The sequence below is a fragment of the Cibotium barometz genome, chromosome 35 (genome assembly GCF_041138505.1).
Source record: "Cibotium barometz isolate CiBa-2024 chromosome 35, ASM4113850v1, whole genome shotgun sequence".
Taxonomy (NCBI): domain Eukaryota; kingdom Viridiplantae; phylum Streptophyta; class Polypodiopsida; order Cyatheales; family Cibotiaceae; genus Cibotium; species Cibotium barometz.
This window is the reverse complement of record NC_141080.1, coordinates 50346131-50352418: the sequence shown is the minus strand read 5'-3', so window position 1 is coordinate 50352418 and position 6288 is coordinate 50346131.

Below are 6288 nucleotides of genomic sequence, written 5' to 3'. Positions count from 1 at the left end.
ATGTGGTGAATGCCAATGAGTGGCAATTCTACGATTTAAGGACAGAATGTCCCTAAATCTAGTCGTGTCCTTACAACCATTTGAGAAGTGGAGCATTGATTTCATAGCACACATTAGTCCAACAGGCTCGGTACACTCAAGCGCGTTACATCATAGAGCGACCATGGACTATTGTACTAAATGGGTTGAAGCTAGGGCTACCCGTAAGGCTAACGCGAGATCCACAGCAAAATTCCTTTACAAATCAGTGACTCGCTTTGGGTGCCCTCTTAAGCTGGTGAGTGACAATGGAACACACTTCATCATCATAAAGTGATACAATTCATGTTACAAGAATTCCTAGTCACCCAGAGGAAATCCTCCCCTACTATCCCCAAGCCAATGGCCAAGTCGAAAGCATAAATAAAGTCCTTTGTGCCATCCTGAGACCAAAATAGTTGAGGCTAGCTGAAATGATTGGGAACAAAAGTTGCCAGCTACTAGGTGTATCACACAACATACAGGATGGCCATAAACATAACACCTTTGTGTTTAACCTATGGTACTAAAGCAGTCATGTCTATGGAGTTCTTAGTACCTAGCTTAAGAGTTGTGGTACAAGAGAAACTCACGGGCAATCTCCTGAGCTGCTGCCTTTTCGAACTTGAAAGACTTGATGAAACACGCCTCCTAGCTGTGTACAGTATGATTATGGAAAAGCTAAGGCGTAAATAGTGGTTTGATGACCAACTCCTCAAAGATAAGGAAATGAGTGAGGGCAATATGGTCCTCCTCTACAGCACAGAAAACCACAAAAAGAAACTTAAATTCATAGGCTTGGGACCTTTCCCAATCATTGAAATAACCTTGCAAGGCATAGTGCACATAGAAACCCTTGAGGATGTCGATATAGCGAGATATTTCAACGTTAGCAAACTAAAATGCTACTACGGCGGCCCACTCACTGATTAAGGGCTATTCATGCCAAAAAATAGCAAATGAAATAGCACAAGGAAATGAAAGAAACGGCACAATGCAAAGCAAAAGAGCGGCAAGCAAAACTTAGGGGAAAAAACATCATGGTAAACATGGCCTAAGTAGTGGACCTCAAAGAAGAGGATTGGGAGGTGAAACCCATGCGATTGTGGTTAGGAATGACCACCCCGACAAGTTTCACAAAAAATTTGACTCTTGTTGATATAAGAGCTAATCAGAATCTGATGTCCTATGACACATGGCACTCCCTCGGGAGGCCACCATTAGTGAATACCCCGGCCATGATCACTATTGTTGCTTCACCCCATCGGTCCAACGTTTAGGCACAATTACAACTCCATTTCACATTGGCAATAACTCCTTGGAAGGGAAGTTTTATGTGATGCCTACTGGAATAATGAGCGAAGAGATCCTTCTAGGGCGTGGATGGATGGGACACAACCGGTGTCAAATTTGTTGGGATACAAGAATGACAAACCCTACAACTAGCCTCAGGCCAAGTTACAATCCTGATGTCAGATGAAAAACCCTTGTCACCCAATCACCTACCCTAAGTCAACCACTCCCTTTCGCTAACCACAATCACTCTGCCCTCCTCTGACCAACATAAAACCATGCCACCCAAAAAGAGGCCTCTCCCCATAGTGAAGACCCAATTGCCTCACCAAACCTCATCCACACCAAACTTTGCCCGGCTTAAGCCCATATCAAAGAAGCCACTAACACTGCTAAACCCACTAACAAGACTAACCAAACCCAGGTACAACTTCGGCCCTAATACACAAAACCCAAGAATCCTCACACTTGGGTGCCCAAGGCTATTATGCGCGGGTGCCACAACTCTATGGATTCCCTGACAATCCAATTCCCCCATTCACACCCCAGTAATCCCAACGACTCGTACCTCGCACTGCCCTCCCATAAGACAACCCCAAGCCCACAGGATATAGAAGAACCCCCAGCGAAGACCTTCAATAAAGTAAAACCATCATCATCTCACCAACCTCTCCTTCACACCATGACCACCTACAGATGGATCCCTAAACCTCTCCTACAAGCTCCACTTTTATGAAGGCAATTAGCAAATCTGGGTATTGTAACAACTACAGTGCACTATTTCTACTCCCGTGATTCTGGAACTGCAAAAATTCCAATGGCGCCCCAAGATAGCCTCCATTGCCACCACCACTACTAGCGTGCAGGACAAAGGGAAAGCAAAACTTCAGGAGGATACCATGCCCATAGAACCCCCACCGCTGTCCTCGACAGTGATGTACCTTCAACTTCAGCTTCTCCACCTCCGCTTATCGTCTGACTCCCTTGGTGCACCCCCACTCAATCCCTTGCTTCTTTGACCCCCCTTTACCCAGTTGCTCCCTCCAATGAAGCCTCCAAGGTCCCAAAGGAGCTACCAACCTTGCCAAAACCTAATTGGAGCCACCTCCCTTGGTGCACCCCCACTCAATCCCTTGCTTCTTTGACCCCCCTTTACCCAGTTGCTCCCTCCAATGAAGCCTCCAAGAAGCTCCCAAAGGAGCTACCAACCTTGCCAAAACCTAATTGGAGCCACCTCCTCACTCTTGCAAACTGGGCAAGGGGTCAGTACAAAACCCACATTGGGGTGCTAGCTATATAGCCCTAGGGTATAAAACCTATTTATAGGGTGCCAAAAAACATCTCTCTCTGAAGACACGGCCATCCCCTCAAGAAGCCACGGTCATTCCCTTGCCACTATTTAGCCACGGCTGTATAATCTTTAGACACCGCCGTTCCCTCATAAAGCCACAGTCGTTCCCTCTTTAGACACGGTCGTTCCTTTGTCAACTGTACGACCGTTATGCTCTTTAGACATGGCTATTCACTCACATGATGAAGACATGGTCATTCACTCAACAAAGCCATGACCGTACGCTCAACAAAGCCATGGCCATATGCTCTTTAGACACGGCCATGAAGACATGACCGTTCACTCAATGAAGCCACGGTTGTTCTCTTGTCCAAGGTCAAGCCATGACCATTCCCTTGTCATCTGCTTTAGCCATGGTCATGCCCTCATGAAGACATGACCGTTCACTCTATTTAGCCACGACCGTACTCTCCTTAACCACGGCCGTACCCTCATGAAGCCACGGTAGTTCCCTTCCTGCCACTGCCCCATAGTGGCCTGCCTAGAGTAGATAATAGGGCTCAGCAATTTACCCACTCTTCAACCCTGGGGCTCGGATCTACTCAATTGCATGTACTTCATCGAAACATAAGATGCAAACCAAGCTACAGGGTAGGTGATCGACAATGAGGGCCACCACCCCCAGACTATCCACCTTAGTCTGGACCTCGTTCGGGAGGCACGACATCTCCCTTGCATGGAGCAAGCCTATGTTCGACTACTAGCAAATGTGATGCGCCATGTCCAGAGTACATACCACGTGCCCACAACCAAGGACGGGGTGGAATGGCAGAATATTTCCCACCCAGAGCTTGTTATGCTAGCATGCGCCCTTTCGTTCCTCCTCACCACCCGATACCGATTCAACATGTGCCACCTGTCCACCCTCGCCTGTGGTCATCAAGGGGTGCATGTCAACTGGGCAGAGTACATCCACAAAGAGCTCCATGCCATATGCGCCAACCCCCAGGGCAAGCTCGCGACCTCCTCCCTTCTCACCAAGGTGATCTACCCATTTTTGGTGTTTAATAGCTAATTGTTTTGTCTTCTATAGCAAAGTATTAAAATTTTCGATCAGCTTTAAATCCATTGAATATGTAAGAGTGGTAGAATGCAAAGTGCATCAATGGAAGAATCAATGTCTTCCACATAGAGATAGGCACATTGCTATATGACAACCCACTCATCCATTTAGCAACACAGAGAATCTTCTATTACAATTTCTTGTATGTTTTGGCTAATGCAAACGATAATTTTAGTAGACTGGAGTCTAACCCACTACCACCATTGTCTAGCCAAGAATGGGTATGTTCTTGCATAAACATCATTGTAGCATGTAAAAATAAGATAAGAATATATATACATGTAGTAATGAAACCATCAACAGGTTCTAAGGGCGTCCATCTGAGTTGATTTATATCATTTAGTGCTTTTCATAGATGTTTGCATCATGTGAGGGTGTTAAGAAAACAAAGATAACATATTAAGTGAGGTCACTTGATAATGATTAGATGAACCAGTTTTTGGGGGAGGAATGGGATGTAAAGAGGACCTCTATTGAATATGTCATTGAATGTAAAGTAACAATGCCAGATGTTACATTCATGTGAAATCAGAACATAATGTTTGTTTGTGTTTGTAGCAAATTCTATTAGGGTGATAACCATTAATGTTTTGCATTGATTGTTTTTATGACCAGGCATTTCATTGGGAGGAATGTGATTATATTTACAGAAGATGGCAACTATTGTGGAGAGGCGTCTGGAAAAGCTTGGATCAAGACATGCATGATGAAACTCACTCTTGTCCATCACATAGATGTTATAATCCAATCTCACAAGGTCCAGACCCGTTTAGTGGTCAATCTAGAAAGCCATTGGCCATTGGCCCTTCTTAGAAAAGAGATCCAATTGATGTGTAGTGATGCACCAAGGGATTTCTATTTTAAGTTAGATGGTAGGAAAATCAGAAGCGGGAATAAAGCTTCCAAAAGCTACTCTGTTTGTATCGAACCACATATCCTAGCGGTTGTGGAATCACCTCCTTGAGATTGTAACCTTTCCATCGCATTGTAATGATTTGGTAAAGTTTGCCAAATCACTACAACGCGATAAGGGTTCAACAATTGGACATGAGGACCTCTATCTCATTGTAGTGATTTGACAAAGTTTCTAAATCACTACAACACTAGAAACATTAGGGTAGAATTAGACTCCAAAGTTTCAAAATCACTACAACATTGGCAGAAGCATTAGGTGCATAATTTTGCCAAAAAAACTAGGAAAACAAATCACTATAACATGATAAGGGTCCAACAATTAGACATGATGACCACTATCGCATTGTAGTCGACTCAATTTTGAGTCTTTTTTCTCTAGAGAGAGAGAGAGAGTTTGGACCAACAAGAGGAGAGCCCTATGTAAACATGTTGAGAAACATGGGGCCATGGAGCACAAGGAAAGTATGGAGTGAGTGTGAGAAGCCACATCACCAAGTGAGGATTATACCACATGCAAGAGAAAGGCCATGTTGTACTCTCCTCATATAAAAGGAGGATATTTCATATAGTGGTAAACAATCACATCTCAAGTCTTTTTATGAGTACAAGTTCCATCTTGTAACCTAGCTGAACCTAAGTCAAAACCTTAATTTGCACACACTCATGAGTGATGAGTCTTTCCTGAGTCTAAACCTTAATTTGCACACACTCATGATGAGTCTTTTTCGTTTCTATCCACCTTAGTTTAGCATTGTGATTAGTATAGGATTAGTTTATGATTAGGTAAATGTCTTGTTATTAGGATGTGCAATTAGGAGAGCTCAACCTTAATTTGTACACACTCATGATGAGTCTTTTTCGTCTCTATCCACCTTAGTTTAGCATTGTGATTAGTATAGGATTAGTTTATGATTAGGTAAATGTCTTGTTATTAGGATGATTAGGTAAATGTCTTGTTATTAGGATCTGCAATTAGGAGAGCTCGATCCATGATTTCAACATGGTATCAGAGCCTAGGTCAAGCTCTCTTAACTTAGGTTTAGATCATTAGCATTTGATTAGGGCTTAGAAGTGATTAGCAATCATTTAGAATTTCTTTACGTTCCATTTCTCTTCTCTTTCCATACTCCATTAGGGATTCATTATTAGGATTGTAGTGTATTCCCAGCAAAGAGAAGTGCTTCAAGACCTGCAACAACAAATAGAACATTAAAGACAAGCATGGGCAAGCCATCTTCACACTGGTTTATTTAACTGCAGCTTTATTGTGATTCTCTATAGCAAAATTGTGAGCAAGTGCAAGTGGTGAGTCAGCGAAAGAAATAGCCTGAAAGGCAGTGCGTATAGCAGAACCAACGAGCAAAGAATCAACCAGGCAGTCCAAAAGCAGCATTCGAGCAAAGCGAGCAGGGTAGAGGTAGTAACGAGAAACGAGGCTCCACCATTTGCAGCAATAGAAAAAGCTGTCAGTTCAGCAGCACCAAGCGAAAAAGGTGCAGCTAAGAAAAGCATAGAAAGAAGATCGCAGAGAAATGCGGCTAGTAGTGGAAGGTGGTGAGAGCAGCAGAGCAAGCGGTCCAGCCCGTGGGAGCTTCAGAGAAGCACAAAGCAACATTAACAGCAAATCATTATCCAGAGTAGTTGTAGA